The sequence below is a fragment of the Pristis pectinata genome, chromosome 18 (genome assembly GCF_009764475.1).
Source record: "Pristis pectinata isolate sPriPec2 chromosome 18, sPriPec2.1.pri, whole genome shotgun sequence".
NCBI lineage: Eukaryota > Metazoa > Chordata > Chondrichthyes > Rhinopristiformes > Pristidae > Pristis > Pristis pectinata.
The window spans coordinates 38,024,239-38,039,084 of record NC_067422.1 but is presented as its reverse complement, the minus strand read 5'-3'; positions in this window follow the sequence as shown (position 1 = coordinate 38,039,084).

The following is a 14,846-nucleotide window of genomic DNA, read 5'->3' as shown; positions in this document are numbered from 1 at the left end:
CAGGTCGAGCAGCTTCTGTGGGGGGAAAGGAATTGTTGACATTTAGGGTCAAGACCCTGCATCAGGCCCCAAAACATTGACGATTCTTCTCCTGCCACAGATGCTGCTTGACCCACTGATTGTTTGTCATTCCAGATTCCAGCATCTGCAATCTCTTATGAACACATTATTTTGAGATGTGGCCCCTGGTTCTAGACACCACAGCCAGGCAAAACATCAACTCTGCAACCATCCAGTCAACCACAGCAACTGGTGGGTGTAACACTGCATCAAACTGAGTCCTGCTTGTTCAGGTGCCCATTCACCTGGCTTTGCAACAGTCAAGGTAGTATTAGCTGGGAAGTCAAGTAAAAGACTCTCTGAAATAGCTTGATTCCAAATATACAACTGGTTTCCTTGTTTTAAATGCAATGGGCTGTTTTTATACTAATTTTTTAAAACTTGTCCAGGCCTATTCTAGTTCGAATTGTTCTAAAAGTTTCCTTCAGAGAGAGATGCTTCAAATAAACAGCCTTCATTTAGAAATGTCTCTCAGAAAAATCTTAAACTGTTTCAAAACGTGAGTTGTTTTTAAGTCTAGTGACTGTTGCTCGGTAGACAAGCACAGCAGCCATTTCTTGGAAGCTGGGTGTCACTGGCAGGATTGGGATCTATTGCTCCTGAGAAAGTGGTGTTGAGCTGCTTGCTTGAAGCACTGAAGTATGTGGTAAAGATACTCCCAGACTGTTGAAAGGTTCCACAGATTTGGCCAACATATATAAGCAGTATTTGGTCACAAAGGAGGAACTTGGAGCAGTCAGTGTTATAAGACTATTGAACGGTTCCCTTATACGATGAGATGGACTATGACTTCACGATCTACCTTGTTGTGACCTTGCACCTTATTGCACTGCACTTTCTCTGTAGCTGTGACACTTTACTCTGTACTGTTATTGTTTTTACCTGTACTACATCAATGCACTCTGTACTAACCCAATGTAATTGCACTGTGTAACGAATTGACCTGTACGATCGGTATGCAAGACAAGTTTTTCACTGTACCTCAGTACAAGTGACAATAATAAACCAATACCATTACCAAGTCTCCTTTGTCTTCTAACAACATAGAAGGAAGCCATCTGACCTACTGGGTCCATGCTGGCTCCCAGGAGAAGAATTCCCTTTGTCCCCTTCCCTTCTCCTTATTTCCTGATATAACTTTCTCACAAATGTCTATCAGAGCCCCTTTGGTGCATTAGCGCTGGGAGGTATGGATGTTTATGCTAGTGGTTGGTGTACTGATGATGTGAGCTACTTTGTTCTGGGCAGCGCCAAGCTTCTTGGGTGTTTTGCAGAGTATTTAGCATATTCCATCACATCCCGATGTGCCCTAGAGATGTAGTGGGGCTTTGGGGAGTCAGGAGGTGAGACACTCGTAGCTTCTGACCTGAAAATAGTAAGATCCCATAAACGGACATGAGGGAAATGATCAGTTATGGTATGTTGGTGCTGTTAGCTGAGAAGGAAATGTCAGCCAGGGTGCCGAGAGAACTGTCTGTTGGAGCCGAGAACCCCCAGGTTAGGTAGCCAGGCTTTCAGTTTAACATTTCAAACAGAACATCCAATATTGAGTGACTCAACCCTTTCCTACACCCACCGCCTCACTGAGGGTCAGTGGTGAACGCAAGACATACATCACACAAGATCATTTTTTGGAATCTTTTTAGCTGGCATGTAGTTACCCTCACTCTCCAGGACTCAAAGATTAATCCCCAGATACTCAGCAACCTGAACTGAGAAGTAATCAGGGCATCAGTAAAGTACTCATTTTCTGCAAAGCCTTTCGCTCCTTAGTGTTAAACATGTAGGAGATGGGAACACGTTTCTTTACTGAGCAGGGTAGAGACAGAGGACATGTGGAGAACTCTCCTAAAATATGTTCAGGCTGAGTTGGTTTCCCTACCTCTGGAGGATGTGCTGATCCTGCCATTCTTAAAAGAGATAACGCTTCATCCTTGGGATCACTTTTCTTCAGGAATGGTTTTGCTGCTACTCTGGAAATGGAGAACAGAAATATTATGTGCACGAGAAGCAGCTGGTGACTGGAGGAGCTGGTGCATTACTCACCTTGTTCAAACCCAACCGGGCAGCAGGCAAGCTTCGCCCTACAGCAAGCAGATTCTGCAATCACCAAACACAAAACACATCCACTCACGGACAATCGATTTCAAAAGGACTTCAGTCAAATGAAATAGACCATTTTCTGTCTATCTTGGTTAAGCAATGCCAAAAGCAGAATACCTACTTCAAAGTTGGGCAGGTTGACTTTGAAATTCAATGACGGTAGGCTTGGGACAAAAACATGCAAGTAACATGCATGCACCAACCTGAACCAAAGGTGTATCGCAGGCCAGATGGGAAGCAGCATCAAAAGCAGCACTTGAAACAGCTCTACGGCCTCCAGGTGCAGCAGTTTGAGGCTTCCTATATTAAACTGGTTTGCCCTGAACACAGTTGACATAGGAGACTGGAAAACAGGTCAACATGGAACTCAGCAAGCAGTTGTTAAAGGCCTGCCCTTCTCCATTACCTCTCCCTTCCCATCTCCTGGCACCCATGCCTCACCCATCCACCTGCTGGTCGCTTACATGCCCATTGCTTGGCCCAATTGCTCACCCCTCCCCAGCCCACACCCCTCCCTCTGACACTGGGTCCCCTCTCTCCTGCTTGTTCCTCTAACCCAATCACATCATCTTACAGTGCCATCCCCTTCTCCCCAACCACCAGTCCTCACTTCTTCCAAGAGCCTCATCTTTTCAAACAGAGTCCTCTCTCCTTTTTCTTAATCAACCTCCTTTTTCCATTCCAGCCCCCTCTCAGATATCATCTTTCCCTCTCTTTCCTGGTCACCATCTTTGCTGATTCCTCCCATCTCCTCTTGCCCATCTCAACCCCTTTTCCCCCATTTCTTCCCCTTTACTCATCCCGTCACCCTTCTGGTCACAACCCACACCTGGTCACTTCCGCTCTTCAGACCCACCGCCAGCAGCACGGTGGCTGTAGATGTAGGCAGCCTCTCTGGCCCAGCTTGTAGTTACATAAGACAGTACAGCACAGGTACAGGCCCTTCAGCCCACGATGTTGTGTTGACCATGGTTTCAATTTAACCTAATCCCATCTGGTCCACATCCCTCCATTCCCTGCCTGTTCATGTGTCTGTCTATATGCCTCTCAAACTACCTCTACCACCTCCGAGGGCGTTCCAGGCACCCACCACTCTGTGTGTACAAAAACGTGCCTCGTAAATCTCCTTTAAACTTTCCCCCTCTCATCCTGGGGAAAAGACTGACCAACTACCCTATCTGTGCCTCTGATAATTTTATAAACTTCCATCAGGTCTCCCCTCAGCCTCTACTGCTCCAGTGAAACCATTTCAAGTTTGTCCAATCACTCTTCTAATTCAGGCAACATCCTGATGAACCTCTTCTGCACCCTTTCCAAAGCCTCTGCATCCTTCCTGAACTGCAGTGACCAGAACTGTACACAATACTCCAAATGTGGCCTAACCAAAGTTTTATACATTTGCAACACGACTTTCCAACTTTGATACTCAGCGCCCCGACCGATGAAGGCAAGTGTGCCGTACGCCTTCTTTACCACCCTATCCATTTGTGTTGCCACTTTCAGGGACTCGCTCCCCAAGATCCCTCTGTACATCAATGCTCCTCAGGGTCCTACACTTCCTTCTTCAATACCTCACACTTGTCCAGATTAAACTCAACCTGCCATTTCTCTGCCCACATTTCCAACTGGTCTATATTCCACTGAATCCTTTGACAACAAATTTATAATCAGCCCACCTACATTTTCATCCAAATCATTTATATACATCACACACAAAGGAGGTCGCAGCACCGATCCCTGCATAACACCACTGGTCACAGACCTCCAGTCAGAACACCCTTCTCTGGTCTCTCTATCCTCCATGTCCTTCTCCTCGGTGAATACCGATGCAAAGTATTCGTTTAGTACCTCGCCCACTTCCTCTCACTCCAGGTATAAATTCCCTGCTTTGTCCTTGAGTGGTTCTACCCTCTCTCCAGATACCCTCTTGTTGTTCATGAATGCATAAAATGCCTTGGGATTTTCCTTGATCCTACTTGCCAAAGACATTTCATGGCCCCCTTTAGCCCTCCTGATTCCCTGTTAAGTTCTTTCTTGCTTCCTTTATGTTCCTCAAGGGTCTATCCAATTTTAGCTTCCTAAACCTTACACGTGCTTCCTTTATCTTTTTGACCAAATTTACAATATCTGTCATTTATCTGAGGTTCCTGAACCTTGCCATTCTTGTCTTTATTCCTCACTGGAATATGTTGGTTCTGAATTCTGACCAGTTTGCCCAATAACAGCCACTCCCAATCTACTCTCCTCAGATCCTGCCTAATGTTGCTGTAATTAGCCTTCCCCCAGTTTAGGATTTGTTGCCTGGTTACAGGCCAAACTTAGACAATTTCTGGATAAATATCCCCTGGAGGACAAATGATGTTCAAAATGCAAAGTACAAGAGAGACAGCCTCTAAACACCTGATAACTGGACACCATGGCTTCTTAGTCCTGTATAGAACATGATGAGCCATGAAGTCTCACAGCAAAAAAGCAGGCCCTCCAGCCCACTGAGTCTATGCTGACCATCAAGCACCTATTTACACTAATCCCACACTAATCCCACTTTATTCTCATCAACACTTCTCCTTTCCAAATGCTACCACTCATCTACACACTGGGGCAATTTACAGTGCCCACTTTACCTACCAACCTGCACGTCTTTGGGATGTGGGAGGAAACCGGAGCACCTGGAGGAAATCCACGCAGTCACAGGGAGAATGTGCAAACTCCGCACAGTCAGCAGCCAGTGTGCCTCCCAATGATCTAACCAGCCTACCAGATCCACAGAAGATTCCAGTACACCTGAGACACTGGGATGCACTGGAACTGCCATCCTCAATGGCCATCAAAATAAGAACCCAATACTGCAATGCGCTTGGTGCCCAGTAGAATGGGCGTCCTTGTTTTGCTAACCTGTTGGGTTTGTAAACGGGAGGAGGCGATAATGGCCGGGACTGGTACATTTTAATGATTTCTCGAATGTTGTGGCTGGGTTCTGGTATCCTTCTGCTATGGATAGGTATCACCGTCTCTGGCTTCTTGCTCTCTTCTTCGTCAGTCTGCTTGTTCTCCTTTTCTTCCTTTTTGTGCTGCAAGTCTTCGGTCGGGATTGCTGGGGGAGGGGGAGGGGGAGGGGGAGGAGGGGTCTCTACAGGAATAAAAAGAAGACAGTGCTTGAGTTGATGCTTATCTGAAGTTCATTCCATTAACCTCGGATAATCGGCGGTCTTCTGTTCACGATGCTTCAAAGGGAGGCAGAGCAGGTCCAAAGGAACGAGTGAATGAGTGAGGAGATTTACATGGACGCTGCCTGGATTGGAGAGCATGTCTTATGAGGATAGGTTGAGCGAGCTGGGGCTTTTCTCTTTGGAGAGGAGGAGGATGAGAGGTGACTTGATAGAGGTGTACAAGATGATAAGAGGCATAGATCGAGTGGACAGTCAGAGACTTTTTCCCAGTGTGACAATGGCTAACATGAGGGGACATAATTTTAAGGTGATTGGAGGAAGGTATAAGGGGGATGTCAGGGGTAAATTTTTTTTTACACAGAGAGTGGTGGGTACGTTGAACACACTGCCGGCAGAGCTCATGGGGACAGATACATACATGAATGATAGAAAAATATGGGGTGGGTTAGAGCAGGATAAAATGTCAGCACAACACTGTGGGCCGAAGGGCCTGTACTGTGCTGTAGTGTTGTATGTTCTATGTTCTATGAACAGAATGAGGTGAATAGGTCAAAGGGAGAATGTGAGGTTAGGTCCATTGTATCATGAGGTGAACGCAGCTCAGAAGGTGAATGGGTGATCACAGATCAGAAAGTAGATGGTTAACTTGATCAGAGGGTGGGAAGCTGAAAGTGGGTGAGAGTGAGTGGCTGGTTATAGTTCAGCAGTGGCTGAGGGTCACTGTAACAAACAGTTTGCACTCTCAGTAACTTTGCTCATCAGAACTTTAACCCAATTTGATTTCAAACAATGCCCTACAACTGGCTGACTGCACAGCGGACTGTAACAAAAAAACACTTGCAAACTTGATGTGGTATTATCCTGAGAGAGGGAGAGCTTGTGCTGACAATTCCACCCCACCCCACCCCCCACCCTTCAGCTCACCCACCCCGCCAAAGTGGTCCCTGAATTCTGAGTAAGACTTTATCTGAAATCTGGATAACACCACTTTATGTCATGAGGGATCTGTGAGGTTCTCCACACTCAGATACCGTTCCGTTCCTCCTCCTTGGAACTCTTGGATTCTTCTGCTTCCTGCTTCTCCTCTCGTTTCTCCGGTTTGGGAAGCAAAATTTTAGATGGACGTTTTAACTTCAGACTCTCCTTTTTCCCTGGGGAAGAGCAGAGTGGAGGAGATCAAGAAACACAACCTCACACAAACGTTGTTTGAAAGCAACAGTGAAATACATGACATAATACTCCGACCTCTTTAATTCAACATTTCGGGATAGAATACATGAGCCACATAACATCTGATGTGATAGGTTCAGAAGATTTGGGAGAGATAGTGATTAGGACCCATGAGTTCCTAAGATTTCCATCACTGGAGATTTCCTGTGTTTGGGTTTGTTCCATTTTCATTCAACAATTCCATTAATGTTGCATCACTGACTTCTAGGATTGATGAGGGTGAGCTGGATAGACCTTGGTTTCTTCTTGTCCATTTATCCAAACAAGTTAGAGTCAGAGAGAGAGAGAGATGCAGCACGGAAACAGGAAATTCGGCTCAATAAATCCACACTGACCATCAAACACCCATTTTTACACAGATCCTATCCTTCCCCATTTTATTCTCCCCATATTCCCATCAATTCCCCCCAGATTCTACCACTCACCTGCATGATACAGTGGCTAATTAGGCAGATGGAGCCAGGTCAGGGGGAGATGGGAGAGGGGGGAAGAGTCAGAGGCTGGAAGGGGATGTGGAACTAGATAAGGGAGGGATGATGGGAAGAGGTGGGAGGGGATAGGAAGGGTAGGCCGAGGGAGAAGAAGCTCAGGTGGATAGACGTGTGGGTGATGGGCAGGGATTGTGGATGGTGATGAATCTAGGTAATGGGAGGGGTGGGGGTAATAGAAAAGATGGACAATGGGAGAGAGAACCTGGGTGGACCAGTGGGAGTGGGAAAGGAACACAGGGGGTGTGTGTTACCTGAAGCTGGAACATTCAGTGTTCACACCACTGGGTTGTAGGCTCCCCAAGTGGGATATGAGGTGTGCTCCTCTAGTTTGCATTTGACCTCACTGTGGCAGTGGAGAAGGCCAAGGAGAGACAGGTCGGTGTGGGAATGGAGAGGGGAATTGAAATGGCCGGTGACCGGAAACTCAAGATGGCCTTCACGGACAGAACACAAGTGCACTGCAAAACAGTTGCCTAGTGTACACTTAGTCTCGCCAATGTAGAGGAGGTCATTTTACAAGCATCCAATGCAACAGATGAGATTGGGGGAGGTGCATGTGAACCTTTATATAATACTCTGCTCAGATCACACCTGCATTTGGTTTTTGGCACCACACTTCAAGAAGGATATTGACGAGAGAGGATGCCATGCAGATTTACCCAAATGACTCTGGGCTAGAAGGAACAAATTATGAGGAGCATAGGTTATATTGTCTTGCGGATAGAGGATTTAAATTGCATCTAATTAAGGCATTTAAAATGCTGAAAGGATTTGATTAGATGGAAACTATTTACTTTAGTGTGAGGATACAGAAGAGATTTGGCTTTTAAATTCAAGCTCTGCCAAAATTCCAAGAGGCACTTCTTCACACAAAGGTGCTGTGGGATCAGTTGAAAGTTTCAAACAGTTGGTGGATTTATATTGGGTAAGGGCATACACTGTTATTGAATCAAGGCAAGTAAATAGATCTGAGATATGGATTAGCCATGAGCTAATCATACAGCAGAACAGGAAAGGGCTGAATGTGCCCCTCCTATTCCTGGCATTCTGATACTCACCCATTTTCTGGAAGAAAGCTCGCTTCTGCTGAAAAGATTCAAATTGTTCCAAGTCCATCTCCTCAGCATAATCTTCCTTAGCAGTAGGTAGGACCTATAAAGTGAGAGGGAGAGTGAGCATACCCAATGTGATACGGCAGAACAACCTTCCCTCCACCAACCTGATGCCAGACAGATGAACCAGAATCTGGTTCTCAGTAGTGAAACTGCTCTTTAAGAGAGAACGTGTGTGGCTGCTTCACACATTCACCACCTCTCCAAGTGCCTTTGAAATAATGAAGTGCTTTTGAAATGTAGTCATTGAAATCATGTAGGAAACACAGAGACTAACTTGCACTCAAAGACCCCACCCACCCGGGACATTCTCTCTTCCCTCCTCTTCCATCGGGTGGAAGATACAGGAGCCTGAGGGCACGTGCCACCAGGCTCAAGGACAGCTTCAACCCCACTGTGATAAGACTATTAAACAGTTCCCTTATACGATGAGATGGACTATGACCTCACGAGCTTGTTGTGAATCAGAGGCCTCACGAGGCCTTGTTGTGACCGCGCACCTTATTGCACTGCACTTTCTCATTAGCTGTGACACTTTACTCTGTACTGTTATTGTTATTACCTGTACTACATCAATGCACTCTGTACTAACTCAATGTAACTGCACTGTGTAATGAATTGACCTGTACAATTGGTTTGTAAGACAAGCTTTTCACTGTACCTTGGTACAAGTGACAATAATAAACCAATACCAATACATAGCTAGATCCCATTTGGAGGGGCATGGGTGCATGCTCATAATATCGTGGGAGAGGTACATGTGCATGCACAACCATACATGCTTTCAAATGATAATTGGGTGGGGATGAGGTGGGTGCTGTGACCCTGTTTGCTTCTCTTCCCTACTCAATGGTCTCAATGACCAGATAATCAGTTTTAGTGATGAGGGTGCCGGACCTGAAACACAAAAGGTAAGAATGCAGATACAACGAGTTAGAAGAAAAGTAAATGGAATGTTGTTTTTTATTGCAAGAGGGATAGAGTACGAAGGCAGGGGAATCTTTCTACAGTTGACCAGGGCATTGGTGAGATTCCACTTGGGGTTACTGTGCACAGGTTTGGCCCCCTTATTTGAGGGGTTGGAGACAGTTCAGAGAAGGTTGACTGGATGGATTCCTGGGGTGAGGAGGTCGTCGTGTGAGGAAAGATTGAGCAGAATAGTTTTGTAGAATGAGAGGTGACCACATCCAAACATAGAAGGCTGTGAGGGGGCCTGATGGACAAGATGCTGAGAGGTTATTACCCTTCTGGGAGAGTCTAGAACCATGGACCATAGTGTCAGGGTAAGATGGGCGTAAGGAGGAATTCCTTTCCTCAGAGGGTTGTGAATTTGGAAAGCCATGGAAACTGACCATTATGTACAACTAAGGCTGAGATGGGTAGATTTGTACAAGGAAATCAAGAGTTATGGGGAGGAAGCTGGAAGTGAGACCAATGATCAGATCAGCTATGACCTTACTGAATGGCAGGCTGGGCTCATAGGCCACGTGACCAACTCTGGATCGTATTCCTAACGCTCTCCATGAATTCTAACTGGATGCTTCAATCAACAAAAGTCCTTGAAAAGATCAATTGACATTTGTGAAATCCTGCTTACTATTTCTGAAAAAAAAGATTTCCCTCACCAATGTCCAGATATATCCCCGAACCCATTATTAATATTGTAACATAATTCACAAACACCCTAATATAGCTTGCCTGTACCCATAAATGCATTTAACTTGTAGCATACACCAATGATTCACATTCAAGATGGACCAGTTGAGGAATACTCGAACAGTTGGCTCTCCCAAGCTAAGAGCAAGACAGCCCTTGGTCCTACCCAGCCCCCACTCGCCTGACATTCACGCTCAAGCAAGAACCCAATTACTTGGCCCTGGAGCTAAAGACCAGGCCAAAGATCTGCAGGTGAGGCAACGGCAGCGCTTTACCTCCTCCCTTCATTCTGTTCAGGGCCCCAAACACTTTCACCAAGTGAAGCAATTTATTTGCACTTCTCTCAGATCGGTGCACTGCATTAATTGCCCACAATATAGTCTTCTCTACAATGGGGAAAGCCTCCATTCAGTCGCTCCAATCCCCTGGTCACCCATCACTTTAATTTTCTGCTTCACTCCCACTTTGACCTCGCTTCAGTGACACGCAATGTAAGCTCAAGGAACTGCATCCCATCTCCTGACGATGCATTACAGCCTTCTGGACTCAATACTAAGTTTTACAATTTCAGATAATCGGCATTTCCAAAATTTTCAGGGATATTTTCCAGATTTCCAGCATCCAGAAGTTTTGCTTTTGAAACTCAGATGTGACTGCCCCGCTTCCTGAGGTAAAGGAGGAAAGAAACACTACGAGGATAAAAGTAAATACCGTGTCTCTGGGGGGCTTCTCTGCCTCTTTGGGAGGATTTTTATTGATGACGGGTTCCTTCTTCTCCTTGGGCTTTTCTGGTTGTTTGGCTGGATCAGGTGAGACGGATTTTGACTTGGTCTTTGGTGAAGTTGTGGCTTTTGTTATTTTTGAGACAGGGGGCCGCTCCTGTTGTTGCTGTTGTTGTTGTTGGCTTATTGACATGGCCTGCATAGTCATCTGCTGGGCCTGGGCAAACAATATATTAGAGATCCTTTACTCAACATCAGGAAATAACAGGCAAATGTCTCCAATGTGCAAATTCCACAGATAGTGAACAATAACTAGTCCCAGGACAATGTCGATTCCCTGGAAGTGGTCTAAAAGGAGCGTTGCGCACTGCATCATGTCATTGTATCTGATGCAGAAACTGCTCCAGACCCACAAGTGTTTCATCCTGATGGAACCTCTGGCCTGGCACATGAAGACATTGTTATCCCACTTCACTCTTGGAAAAGTCCATTTCCAAGTGGTACTGAAAAAGAGCAGTGATATATCATCAAATTGCTAGACTACAGTCTCAGCCCCCAGTAAGCACTCAACCATTTATGCTGAAACAAGGAGAAATTGTTTCACCTATAGGGATGTGTGTGATTCTATGGAAATCTCTACACCAAAGGGACATAGGTTCTCAGTTGTTGATGCCTGAATGAGATGGTGTTTTGGATATAGGGGCAGGTCAGGAGAATTGGAGATGATGTGAAGGTTCATCTCAGCGAACGGCATCACAGGCTGAAGAGGTCATGTGACCCACTCCTACAAACTCCTAACCTCACACCTTCCACACTTAAGTAGCTCAGTACTCTATCAAGGATTGGCTTTACTCTCTCTGACATGGGGAAACAAGATAGAACAGCATAGCACTGGACAGGCCATTCAGCCCATGGTGTTGGGCAGATCAAATAGCTTGTGTTTAAAAATAGGTTGCTCTGCAGACATCTTTCAGTTGATGTGGATGATTTGTGTGACCAACTATCCAACACATTGCATTGTGTATACCTGTCAATAAGCATGGTCTATGTGTGACCTGTGCACTCACCAACAGAAGTGCCTGTTGGTTGATGAAACTCTCCTGCTGAGCTGAAAGTTGAGAGGAGTTGTATCGGTTTGCAGGCTGTGAAAGCTGAGACCTTGGGTACTGGGGCATCTGGTGCATCGGCTGCATCTGAGGCATACTGGCCTGTGGAACCATCATTACTGTAGAGAAAGACACATCATAACAGATGGACAATTCCATGGAAAACACCTCATAAAACCCAGAGAGTTGCCTTGTTGATTCAGCAGCCGAATCTACAAAATGATCTCCACACTAACAATGCTTTGAAGGATATGTACAATGAAGGCAATTTGACTGCATTCTATTAGCATCTCCTAACTTGTCTGAAAAAAACTGCATGGTTTCTTTACAGTATTCAGCAGCATGTGCAATCATGAGCAGACGTTTTCATGGATGAGGATTGCCAAATTAAGGTTCAGATCAAGATTATCCAATGATCAAGATTGCAGTCCCCAATATGACCTTGGACATATAGTCAAATGAAAAGGAAGCACAAGGATCACAGTGAGGGTTTCAGAGAACGGGTCGTCCATCGTGCCTGGGAAGGTGAGTACATGCTTGTAATGTTCTCTGGTGACTCCTAGATTAGACCATTCAGATGCTCCAGGCAGCTTTACCGTGCAGTGATCGATCTGCACCTCCGTTTTTAACTTCCTTGGTGCTTTTACCTGACAAACACCTGGGGAGTTCCAGTTGCTTCCTGGCAACCACGGCCTATCGTGGAGGGAGCTCGAGAGTTCCACCACAGTTTGCTGATTTCTCTCCTGATGGCCCAAGCTCCCATTTTAGCTCCTGGTTTTATTTCCCTGTCAGGGAAATTAGTTTCCTATCCCTATTTCTTGCAACACTTTAAACAACCAGATCAGATCACTTTCAATCTTCTACACTCAAAGGCAGTGAGGAACAACCAATAAGGCACAGTTCTTAATCTGAGGAACCTAATGAAATCCAACTGTGTGTTCCAGAAACGTTGTAAAGAGCAAAATCATTAAATAAAAGGGTAGGCATGGTAGTGTAGCGGTTAGTGTAATGCTATTACAGCGCCAGCGACCTGGGTTCAATTCTGGCCACTGTCTGTAAGGAGTTTGTACATTCTCCTTGTGTCTGCGGGGGTTTCCTTTGGGTGCTCTGGTTTCCTCCCACGTTCCTAAGATATGTGGGTTAGGAAGTTGTGGGCATGTCATCCCCAGAATATTCTATTCAAAAGATGCATTTCACCGTGTGTTTCGATGTACATGCGACTAATAAAGAAATCTTATCTTGTCTAATAAGCATTGAGATAGGAAGTACTGGTTAACTGGGCTGTACATTCTCAAACACCAGATTTTGCATAGGTTGCCTCCGACAAATATTGATTGCATTTGCAAAGAGACGAACATTTGTTTCAGGTGTAGGCCCATACACACGTAACCTTGCTTTGCCTTGACCAGTATGACTGTTAGTATATCTCTGGCTTACAACAAACTCAAGAATCCTGCCTCTTATATTGGAGCATAACAGTGGGAAAAAAAAGCACTGACCTTGGACAGTGATGTGGTTTACTTTCACTGCAGTGTGACTGTAGACATCAGGAAAAACGTAACAATATTGCAGGAATAAAAGTGAACACTCAGTAATCCTGAACACTGAGTAGTCAGGGGCTGTACTGGATGTGATTGAGTGGAAGAGATGTACCTGGCACTGATGGTTCCATTTGCTGCATCACAGGAACTGTTTGCAAAGCAGGCATGGGCTGCACTGCAGGCATAGGTTGCATTGCAGGCATCGGCTGCATTGCAGGCATGGCTGCACCTATTAGTGGGGCCTGATAAGCAGGTACAGTGGCCATCTGTTGCATCTGAGGCATCACCGGGACACCTGAACAAGAGAAAAAAAGATAGAGATAATGTACCTGACACAGTCACCTACATTCTTCACATCCCATGCATCAGCCTGTACAGTATCAAAAGTTTTCTTCATTAATGGACTCCAGTGAAACCATGCACTAAGCACACACAGGAAAAGACCACTGTGACATTGCAGACAGTCATTGTTAAATACACCATCCTATTCAATAGATACAAAAAAAACAGTCCTGTGTACCTGTTCCTTCTGACCTGGTCAAACTGAAACTAACCAATACGTTAATATCACAGAAGAGTAGCCCTGGGAAGGATACCTGCAGGAATATGTGGCAGGACCATGGGCTGTGAAGGATGAATAACGTGTGAAGAGAGGTAATATAATTTTCTTATTCATTCTGCAATCTCCAACACTTCAAGCACATTAAAGTGGATCCAATAGTAATGGTGAAAAGAGAATTGATTTTCTGGGCAATGGGGAAAGTACAGGGGAGTGGGAATAATCAAACCTTCTCCAAGGAGTAACAAACAATCTGTCAGAGGAACTCAGCGAGTAGAGCAGTGTCAGTCCTGAAGTAGGGTTTCACCTGACAATTTCTTTCCCTCCACAGATGCTGCTCAACCCGCTGAGTTCCTCCAGCAGACTGTTTGTTTGATCCAGATTCCAGCATCTGCCATCTCCTGTGTCTCCGTTCTCCAAGGAACTGGCACAGGGATGATGGCCTGAATGGGTTTCTTCCATCTTGTGAGGTTCACTGAACACAGACTTGAAACTGCTCGTGTGTCTACCACCGTAATAGTGCTTAAATCCTGCAGGTGATCGCCTCGATGTCCTTCTGTGGAGGGAATCCGTTGCCTTACCTGGTCTGGACTGTCCATGACCCCAGCCCCACAACACCTGGCTGACTGTAACTGCCCAGTAAGGCACTCTGTTGTATCAAACTGCTACATTGAAACAGAGGAAGTATGAACTCAGACAGCAACCTGGCATCAATCTCGGCACCAGATTCAGACACAACAAGCCCTATCGACTTTGCAAACTCCTCCTCATTAACATTTAGGGACAGGTGTCTAACCTGGGAGATCTGTCTCACCGATTAGTCAAGCAACAGTTTGACACAGTTACAGTATCATCCCTAACAGACAGTGTGCTAGACTTATCTATCACAGTCCCTGGGCACATCCTGTCCCACCCACAGGACAGACCCAGTTTTGGCAGCATCAAGACATACAAATGGGAGGCAACTGAACAAGTCTTCAGCATTGACTCCAAACCCCATGAAGTCCAAGGCATCAGGTCAAACTTGGGCAAGGAAACTACAACACATCCTTCCTCACTGACTGGTTACTGCTTCTCCATGTTGAACAACACTTGA